The following is an 11,244-nucleotide window of genomic DNA, read 5'->3' as shown; positions in this document are numbered from 1 at the left end:
GCCGAATGAGGCCTGAATTCTCCTTAATAAGAGACAAAGTCTTTAATTCCATAATTAGAGATAAGCGTAGAAGAATGCTCCATATGAGATGGAAGAAAGTTGATTTATACCCTTACTAAGTCATAAATGATTGATATTAGAGTGATACCTCAGGGCAAACTGCAATAGGAAGGAAGGAAGATAGAGAGTAGGCAGTACTAGATGCATGGGAGGGGTGGAGGAGGGCAGATAACACAAAGAGAAAGTTGGAGACAGTAAGGAAGCTGGAGGAGGGGTTCGTCCAAAAACTGTCTTACCAAAGGCCATCCAGACTATAACTCAAGTAAGCAATTCTGAGGCTTAAAAGGGAAGATGCAAGGGGCACCTGGGTGGCTCACCAGATGAATGCCTGCCTTTGGCTCAGGGTGTGATCCCAGGAATCGAGTCCCACATCAGGCTCCCTGCATGGAGCCTGCTTCTCCCTCTGCCTATGTCTCTGCCTCTCTGTGTGTCTCTCATGAATAAATAAACTACAAATCTTTTTTTTTTAAGCTTAAAAGGGAAAATACAAAATTCAGGTGGTGTTAGCCAGACTTTGCAAGAGTTTTACATTTTCTTCTAAACCTAGTAATAAATTATATACCCAAAGGGTCCTGATTGAAATAAAAAATGCTGCTTCAAGTGGAAAGCAGGATAAAATTGAAATCTTAAAATGGCAAAGGGTATTAACATATAAATTAGCTATTCCTAAAAGATTTTAAGACTCACCTGTGCATATGGCTCATTTTTTTTGGGGGGGGGCACTTTAATTACCTTTTTACATTTGGAGCTCCATTTTATTTTATTATTTTATTTTATTTTCCACTATAAAACTTTATCAAGGGAATAATTCGAGTTTTTAGAGGTTTGGTTTAGCAAAGTAAAAGACTAAAAACCATGAAAACACTTTAAATTCTTTTTTAACCTACCAATTAGGATGTAAACTAAATAAATCCTCTATTACTTTAGGAAAAGACTGCTTTTCTAAGTCAGAAAAGTTGATTTCCAAGTCATGCTCTCTACCTCTACTGCCTTGTAAACTGAAAGAGAACTGAACCTCACCAGGATGGATTCTCTGTAAGTCAAAGTGAGAAGAATAAGTAACATCCCAAAACAGACTAGGTTGAGACTCCAAGCCAAAAGCAGAGTCTGTGATACAGAGTGTGATCAACCAACCAGGGTACTTTTGGGAGTGAAAGGGTACTGCTAATTACTTCAGAACAAAAGGCATAAAATGAGACATGGGGTCACATCAGTGAGAAGGCAGTCCGAGAGAGTACATTTTCCTGTATGCCCTGACCCTTGAAAGCAAAAGGCTGAACTAGAGCAAAGCATCCTGGGATATGTGTTTAGCACCATTTAAGAGGCAAACAGTATAGGGCTGAGTTTGACATAGAGGCTTGTCTCCTTCCACAAGAAACTTAACCAGACACAGAACACAATAGTGAGGTGAAATTTTAATAGATATTAAGTCTAGGGTGGAGCCTCTCTCTCCCTCACACCTCAAGCTTGCAAAGAGGTGGAGCTAGTAGAGCTGTCCAACTGGTCCACAGCCCTGTTTCTTCTGGGTGCAGTGCTCCCTCTGCCTCCCCACATTACCAGTGTCCCCACTGCTGCTAGTCTTTTGGGGGATCGTGGGCCAGGTGCTGTTCCCACTCGACTTCAACCAACTTGTACAGCTCCATAGTGGCCTGAGCATGTTCCACAGAGGAATGTCCACTTTGCCCAATCTAGATGCCCTGGTTCAGAAGCTTCTTGTTGAGACACTTCAGAGACATGGTGGCATTCTTCAGGCAGTTGGACTTCTGGTTGGGGAAGAAAGGGGTATGGGAGGTGTCGTGAGTGAGGGACTTAGAGTGAAAGTACTGAAGAGCTTTGAAGTTGTGGATGGCATGCCCCCTCTGTCTTTCCTGTATCTTCAAAATCTGGCTCTGATCGATCTTGAAGGGTGTAGCATTCAACATGTGATGCTTCCAGATACTACTCCATCTGGTCCAGTAGTCAACTATGTAGCAGGGTGGAAGGATGTACTCATCATAAAGTACATCTCCGTGGTAGTTGACAGTGCTACATCCAGCCAAGAAACTGACATGCCCCTTGGGTCCTGTACCCACCATCTCACAATTGCCACCATCTTTCTTGGCATCTTCTGGGATGCTCTGGAGGATTTATTCACCGAATAAGATTGGGTGGAGTTCTGTGGGGTCATTATTCTTAGTAGGGTTCTTCTAGGGGGCCCTTCTTCTAGGGGGAAGTTGGCTCCTAATCTTTGGAAGGGCATTCTGGAACTCCCATTTTGGACTTCACTATTAGATCAGATTTTGTATTTGTTGTGTTTACAATTTTGATACATAGGACTCTGAAATTTCCTAACATACAGATCAGGCCCCATCTGTCTGTATTTCTATTTTAATTTTCAATGGTTTATGCAAGGGTTGTGCTTTCATAGCATGAAGGTTCAGCTCGAGAGGGAGTATGTGTATGTGTGTCTAGTGGAGACAGGGGTTTCCAAATTCTCACTGAATACATCTTTCAATGTACATAAACATAGTTACAAAGCAGGAGACCACATTCTACATTGATGCGGGAGGCTCTCTGAAACTCATCACCCTACCAAAGAGGAGACTAGCTATAGGGTTGACACACTGCTGCATTCATGATTCCATTCCCCTCTTAATTAGGAGGTGTTGAGACTGTAGTATTAATTCATTTGAGAATGCCCAATCCTTCCCAAAAGGCCTTTCCAAGCAAGGTCCATTTGACAAATCAGTTCACAATCCACCCAACTCACCTGAGATTTCATGCTCCTTCACTATCCTGAAGAAATAGCAGAAATGTAGGAGTTAGAGATGTAGGGGTCTATGTTTGGCTCTGTGAGCAAACCATGGCATGCCTTTTTTTAGGATTTTATTTATTTATTCATAAGAGACACAGAGAGAAAGGCAGAAACATAGGCAGAGGGAGAAATAGGCTCCTGCAGGGAGCCCAATGTGGAACTTGATCCCAGGACCCCAGGATCATGACCTGAGCCAAAGCAGACACTCAGCCTGTGAGCCACCCAGGTGTCCCCCATGGAATGACTTTAATGGGTTTCAACTTTATGGTCTATACAATAAGTCAAACAAAGCTACTTGTACACAATAACACTTGAGCTTTCTGTTCCAAATGCAGCCAAAGGAACAAAAAGAATACCTTATATATACAGGAATAAAAATAAGAATAAGTACTGACTTCATGTCAGAAATAATATAAGCTGGGAAACAATTCTATATCCAAGGGGGGGATACTTCAAAAATAAAGACCAAGTAAATACTTTGTCAAGCAAACAGAAGCTGAGAGAATTTGTCACCACAAACCTGCAAAAAAGAAGCACTACACCCAGTGCACAAATCTTGTTTTCTAATATCATTCTGCAACAAAAGGAACCAGGGCTCCTTGGAGAAATGGCAAACTCTAAGGCTGAAGATGAAAATAGACGGGATGAGCCTGGAGCATCTTGTAATACCAAAAAGTAAGGAAGTGTTAAAAAGCATGATGGGGTCATGTCAAAGAGATACAGCAATCAATTGAAAGAGCTCCCAGTGGCCAAAGTTGGAGTGATGTGAAAAAGAAATAAAGTAGTATTTGATTATAACCCAAAGTATAAAATAAATATCCATAAGTTCATATTGGTATAAATAAATGATTTAGTAAACAAATAAATAGAGGATAATATACCCATAATAAACTTCCCATATAAAAGAATTCCAAATAATTTATGTAGATGATAGTCTACCATCAAGGAGGTGGAGCATAATTCCCCACTCCTCAAATGTGGGCTGCACAAAATAACTCCCTTCCAAAGAGAACAAAATAGAAAAAGAGGAGAAAGAGTAACTTTATAGCGGAGAAACCTGACAAACACTGCCTCAGACAGATGATCAATTTAATAATATCATCGGTGATAAATCATGCTGATAACATGTACCCATGATATGATGTGATGAGAAGGGCACTTTGCGACTTCCTCTCAAAAACACATAACCCAGTCTAATCATGAGAAAAACATCATACAAATCCAAATGAAGGACAATCCACAAAATACCTGACCAGTCTTCCTCAAAACTGTCAAAGTCATCAAAAACAAAGTCTGAGAAACCATCACAGCCAAAGGGGGCCTAAAGAGATATGATAACTAATTGGTGTCTTCAATGTGTTTCCAGGAATGAAAAAAGACATTAGATTAAAAACAAAGGAAATCAAAAGAAGTATGGACTTTAGTTAACAATAATGTATCAATATTGGTTCATTAGTTGTGACAAATGTACCATACTAATGTAAGACGTTAACAGCAGGGGAAACAGAATACAGGATATGTTTAAACTCTCCATTCTATCTTTGCAACTTTTCATAAATCCAAATCTATTCTAAAATAAAAATATATTTTTAAAAAGAAGTGATAAGGGCCTATTTTCAGGCTGAAGTAAAATGTTATTAAGTGGAAACTGAGATCTGCACAAAGGAATGAAGAGTGTCAAAAATGGTAACTATAAAAAAATGGTAACTATATAGATAAATATACATTTTAATGGCTAATATTTTTCATTTGATCTTTTAAAATTATTTTATTTCATATCACTAATTTATTACCTAAAATCTTTAAATTTACCTAATATATTTTTTTTTAATTATTTTTTTAAAATTTTTATTTATTTATGATAGTCACAGAGAGAGAGAGAGAGAGAGAGAGAGAGGCAGAGACACAGGCAGAGGGAGAAGCAGGCTCCATGCACCGGGAGCCCGACGTGGGATTCGATCCCGGGTCTCCAGGATCGCGCCCTGGGCCAAAGGCAGGCGCCAAACCGCTGCGCCACCCAGGGATCCCACCTAATATATTTTAAATTATTAGCTCATCTGTTCCAATTATTCTGCATTGAATGGTATATGTTTTATTTTTTTTTAATGGTATATATTTTCAATTTGTTGTTCTTTTCTATGGTAGTCATTCATCCTTCTCAGAAGTCTAGGTATACTTATTCCTATTTCCTGGGGGTATTAGCTACTTCATCTAATAAATGTATATTGAAAAAGGGCCAAAAGCCAGGCCCTAGTCTAGTCCTCAGGAAGAGTCCCAGATACCATAGAACTACTGTTATTCCTATATCTTGCCACCTTATGAGGCAACTCTTCTGGTCAGTTACCTTGAGTTGCAAACTATCAGATCTAAGAGTTTGGAGGGGCAGAATTGGAGAGAATGTCAGAGGACAACTGGTTAGTCCATCCCTATGCTCATCAACTCACTCCAGTAAGACTTGCATTGCCCTTGCACCAAGCTACAACCATTTACCTTTTACACACATCAGTTGAAGGCAACTTTCAATATCTCCAGGACTTCTCACAGTGGTATTGTTGTAGTGGTTGCTATTTTTCTGGGAATCTATGCTTTTCTTTGGCCTCTATCTCCAGGGTTGATTTTGGGTACGAAGCAAAGATTCATTTGTCGAAAACTGTAAATATAACTCTTGTTAGGTGCTTATTCTGTGCACAGAGCTTTACTTGCATTAATCTCATTTAATCCTCTCAACATCCCTATGTGGTACATACTATTATTATACCCATTTTACAGATGACGAAACTGCAGCACAAGTACATTAAGAAACTCCCTACATGATCACAGTGTAAGAGATGGAACCAAAATTCAAACCCAGTCAATCTTACTTCAGAGACTAGGATCTTTGTTTACCCTCAGATATCCAGTGATTAGCATATTGTAGGTGCTTGAAAATATTTATTGAATGTTTTTAAAATAATGAACAAATGGAATGGATGGTTAGAAGCATACTGCCAGCTTCCTCAGCAGTCTTATTTCCTCTATGTTTTCCTCTGTTCGATTGTTTTAGTTTCTGAAATATACTATGAAGCCTATCTGTGTATCTTTTACAGAGTGATGCATTCTACTTTCCTTTCAGCCTTTATTATTTAAAAAAGCATATTTATATTTCTAATAAAGGGAAACACTTATCTTCTTATTTTTCTGCATAAGTATAGGTGATGTACCTTTCTCGTTACCAGAGCTCTGTCACAAAAGCTGTCTTGTTTTCCCTCTGTAATTTCTGGTGAAAATAGGTCTTGCAAAAGAAAGAATATAAATGGCCATGAAACATGTGAAGATGCTGTGCCTCACCAACTATGAATGAAATACACATTAAAACAACACTGAACTGGCAAAAACTTTTTGCAAACCTGCAAAAAATTAAAGCATTAAAATACACAGTATTGGTAGGAGTTCTAGGAAACAAGCCCTCTTATATATTGGTAGTGAAAGTTTAAATTGAACTAGCCCTTCTAAAGGAAAATTTAGCAAAAATCTATCAACATTTAAATATGTAGACATTTTGACCCCAGATTTCCATTTCTAATAATTTATGTTACCAAGTAAACCTTGTGTTGTACAATCATATCCGTTGTAACATAATTCATATAGAAAAAAACTGGGATAAATGAAATTTCTGATGGTTAAATAGACTGACAATGGGATACTATAGAATTATGCAATGAGAGAAATCTATATGTATTTATGTGGGAAAGTATTCAAGATATATTGATAAATGAGAAAATATAGAAAAGTATATAAAATATCATCCAATTTTTATAAACAAAAATAACATATATCTGATTATACATGTTTATATATGCATATTAAGATCCTAAATTTATACCAATCTGCTAACAATTGTTACCTCTGAAGAGTGGGATTAAACAGAGAACATATTGGTGGTTGCCAGAGGCAATGGGTGGGGGAAATGGATGAAGAGGGTCAAAGGGTACATGCTTCCAAATATAAGATAAATAAGTTTTAGGAATGTCATGTATAACATGGCAACTATAGTTAACACTGTATTTGAAAGTTGCTAAGAGAGTACATCTTAAAAGTTCTCATCACAAGAAAAAAAATGTAACTTTGTGAGGCAATGGATATTAACTAAACTTATTGTGGTAGTCAGAAACAGGGGGGATGGTGAACCTTTACTTCTGGAATATTTGAATTTTTTCAACATAGAAGCACTTTCATAATTTTAAAATATGTACATGTGGAATCAAAAAAGGAAAAATGGAAGGAAGACCAAGAGGAAAGAAGGAGGGTTAACATTTACTTGAAATCCTCACTCAAATGAAATGGGACTGTATTTGAAAAATAGCCAGGAATAAGAAGGCCCTTGTTTTATTTGACTTCCTCTAGGCTTGAGCTTATAGGGAAAGCACACTAGGACACTCTAGGAAGCTTCTAGTGAAGAACTCAGTCCCTCCTCACAGAAAACTGGTGTATTTTTAGGTTGCTGTGCAACCTAAAAGATTAGGGCAGTCTACACACTTTAGGTAGAATAGAAAGCGTGAGAGTTGCTCTACCCCTTGAATGAAAAATTGATTTAAATACAAAAGCAAAATTTTCTCAATTCCTCCTATGTTTTTTATTTTAATATATACATCTACATATATGTATATATCAACAGAAAACCTCTTCCCTCAACTACACATGAAAGTGAACTCCCAGATGGTCAAAGGTTGCTGAACACATCTTGCTAGTCTCAGAGATTAAATTTAGGTGGATGAGGACCTTATAAAGTCATACTGAATATCTCAACAGATGGATGTCTCAAACACTGAGAGAAGAGAAAAGGCAAGGGTTCAGGTGGAAGGTCAAATAGATGGCCTCTCTTTGCTTCCAGTTTCCAGCCTGTGTAAATATCTCACTGTTAGGCCTAAGTTTCCTATAAATACATTTTTTGGAGAGAAAAATTCTAGTATTACCCTAAAGACTGGCATCTTTTTCGACAAGACTGTAACCATGTACTCAGGCCTTTATCCCTGCAGTGCAGCTGAAATATGGCTAGGTGGTATTGCATAATTAACTTGAAGTCAATTAATATATGCAACAATTTACTATTACTTTCATTTTCATCATGGAGAACGCTCCTACCAATCCTGACGTTCATAATGATAGGAATCAATATTTTTTATTTTATTTTATTTAGGAATCAATACTTTCAATGGATCAGTTATTTAATTAGGTTCTATGAAAAAATTATTTATTTTAATTTAAATTTTAGTTAGTTAACATACAGTGCAATAGTTTCTGGAGTAAAATTCAGTGATTCATCACTTACATACAAGACCCAATGCTCTTCTCAACAAGTGCCCTCAGTAACAGCCATCACCCATCTAGCCCATTCTCCACCTACCTCCCTCCATCAATCCTCAGTTTGTTCTCCATTATTCAGGGTCTCTTATGGTTTGTTTCCCTTTCTTATTTTTTTCTTTTCCCTCTTCCCATATGTTCATCTATTTTATTTCTTAAATTCCACATATGAGTGAGATCATATGGTATTTGTCTTTCTCTAAATGACGTATTTCACTCAACATAATACACTCTAGCTCCTTCCATGTCATTGCAATGTTAATTTTTTGTTAGGTGAGTAATATTCCATTGTATAAATATACCACATCTTCATTAACCATTCATCAGTTTATGGACATTTGGTCTCTCTCCAGTTAGGCTATTGTTGATAATGCTGCTATAAACGTTAGGATGCATGTACCCTATTGAATCTGTATTTTTGTATCCTTTGGGTAAATTCCTAGTAGTACAATTGGTGGGTCATACAGTAGTTCTGTTTTTAAATTTTTAAGGAACCTCCATATTGTTCTCCAGAGTGGCTACACCAGTTTTCATTCCTACCAAATGTGCAAGAGGGTTCTCCTTTCTCCACATCTTCACCAACACCTGTTGTTTCTTGTGTTGTTATTTTTAACCACTCTGACAGATGTGAGGTGGTATCTCACCATGATTTTTTTTAATTTTTATTTATTTATGATAGTCACATAGAGAGAGAGAGAGACAGAGACATAGGCAGAGGGAGAAGCAGGCCCCATGCACCGGGAGCCCGATGTGGGATTCGATCCCGGGTCTCCAGGATCGCACCCTGGGCCAAAGGCAGGCGCTAAACCGCTGCACCACCCAGGGATCCCCTCACCATGATTTTTAAAAAGATTTTTATTTTATGCATGAGAGACACAGAGGAAGAGAGGCAGAGACATAGGCAGAGGGAGAAGCAGGCTCCATGCAGGGAGCCCGATGTGGGACCCAATCCCGGGTCCCCAGGATCACACCCTGAGCCAAAGGCAGATGCTCAACCACTGAGCCACCCAAGTGTCCCTCACCATGGTTTTGATTTGTACTTCCCTGATGACGAGTGATGTTAAGCATTTTTCACGTGTCTGTTAGACATTGGATATCTTCTTTAGAAAAGTGTCTATTTATGTCTTCTGCCCATTTCTTAACAGGATTATTTGTTTCTTGGGTGTTGAATTTGATAAATTCTTTATAGATTTTGGATACAACCCTCTGTTAGACATGTCATTTACAAAAATCTTCTTTTATTCCATAGGCTGCCTTTACTTTTGTCGATTGTTTCTTCACTGTGCAGAAGCTTTTTATCTTGATGAAGTCCCAATAGTTCACTTTTGTTTTTGTTTCCCTTGCCTCTGAAGATGTTCTAGTAAGAAGTTGCTAAGGCCGAGGTCAAAAAGGTTTCTGCCTGTGTTCTCCAGGATTTTGATGGTTTCCTGTCTCATATTTACGTCTTTCACCCACTTTGAATTTCTTTTTATGTATGGTGTAGAAAAGTGGTCCAGTTTCATTCTTCTGCATGTTGCTCTCCAATTTTCCCAACACCATTTGTTGAAGAGACTTTTTTACCATTGGATATTCTTTCCTGCGTTGTTGAATATTAGTTTGCATATAGTTGTGGGACCATTTCTAGGTTCTTTATTCTGTTCCATTGATCTATGTGTCTGTTTTTGTGCCAGTACCATACCGTCTTGACGACTACAGATTTATCATATAGCTTGAAATCCAGAATTGTGATTCCTTCAGTTCTGTTTCTTTTTCAGTATTGCTTTGGCTATTTGGGACCTTTCATGGTTCCATACAAATTTTGGTTCCTTGTAAGAAATTTAGAACATCAATTTGTGAGAATGAACTCCATTTGTGAGATAAAATAGAGTGAAAGTAACCCTGAAGTTGAGGAACACCTTTGATTTTTGACAGAATGTGTGAGTCCACAGATTTCTGACCAACTTTGTGTTGCTCTGTAATTTCATATTTCTACTTCTCAGTGTTGAAGATCTCACCTTCCTGGTGTATGAGTTAATGCAGCTTCTCCCTCTTGAAGTAAGCATCAGTAAGATATTTTGGGATTTTTAACACTGCTGGTATCAATTTTAGTGGAGGAGGCAATGACAAATTTTTTGTGTGTTCTATATAGAGGAACTCAACTGAGGGCCAGCCAGACATCCAGTCACAAGTAGCAAGACACTGCTCAGTTGCTTCAGGAAAACCACCAGTTTGCCTTTGTGGCACCCAGTGAGGATGATCCAAATGGCCAGGAGTGAGTCTAATCCACAGTTTTTTCACATGCAGACTGAAAGTTTTTTTGCCGTGGCTCAACAGTTTTCAAGGCACATTTTCAGTAGGGTGATACACAGGTATTTTGCGAAGTTTACTCCGATACGACCATTCTTGCCACAACCAGCTGGTTTTGTGACAGTAGTAAGAACCTTCTCCTTCTTATTTTCAACCCTGGATTTAGCTGTTGAACACTTCCTCTTATACATGATCTTTCTGAAATACATAGCTGATAAGGATTATCTGCCAATGCCTCTGACTAAACAGGGTTTCTGCTGCAATGGGGCTTCTCCTTCTTTAGCATTTTGGCCTTCAGATTACCTTCCTTAACTTTGCCACCAGCATCAGCCTTCTTGGCTTCAGGTGTCTTCTCCTTAGTACCCAGCTTCTCAGCTTTTTCACCCTCCATGTGCAAAATGGGAAAGAAGACTTGACAGGAGTCAATATTAAGCTCATACAGCTGAGCCTGCTCAAAGAATGAGAGAAATAAAATAAAAATAATAAGCACCCAGAAAAAGCACAACTTATGTTGTTGCAGCCATATTTCCTTATATAAAATAATCATTTTCAAAATAACAGTGACTAGAGTTTGACTCTCCCCATGTGAGCTATTAGCCTGAGAAACATAGGCTTGTAAGGAAGGAAAGGAAGGAAAGAAGAAGGAAACAGGCATGGGATATAGACAGAAGGGATGGTCTATCAATAGATAAGTTTGTATTTGAAGAGGAAAGACTTACCCTTTTCAAAAATTGACTAGATTACGTCCTGAGTCCAACCAGGTA

At 38.2% G+C, this 11,244-nt stretch overlaps 2 pseudogenes; both read right to left on the bottom strand.

Moving 5' to 3' along the window:
- Positions 1-1,634: 1,634 nt before the first annotated feature.
- LOC144308865 (interferon-stimulated 20 kDa exonuclease-like 2 pseudogene) lies at positions 1,635-2,821 on the bottom strand (annotated as a pseudogene).
- A 7,190-nt stretch (positions 2,822-10,011) lies between these two features.
- LOC144307724 (large ribosomal subunit protein eL6 pseudogene) lies at positions 10,012-10,871 on the bottom strand (annotated as a pseudogene).
- Positions 10,872-11,244: the final 373 nt, after the last annotated feature.

The sequence above is a fragment of the Canis aureus genome, chromosome X, assembly GCF_053574225.1.
Source record: "Canis aureus isolate CA01 chromosome X, VMU_Caureus_v.1.0, whole genome shotgun sequence".
Taxonomy (NCBI): Eukaryota; Metazoa; Chordata; class Mammalia; order Carnivora; family Canidae; genus Canis; species Canis aureus.
Note: the sequence above shows the minus strand (reverse complement) of the source record. Positions and strands in the feature narration are given on the sequence as shown.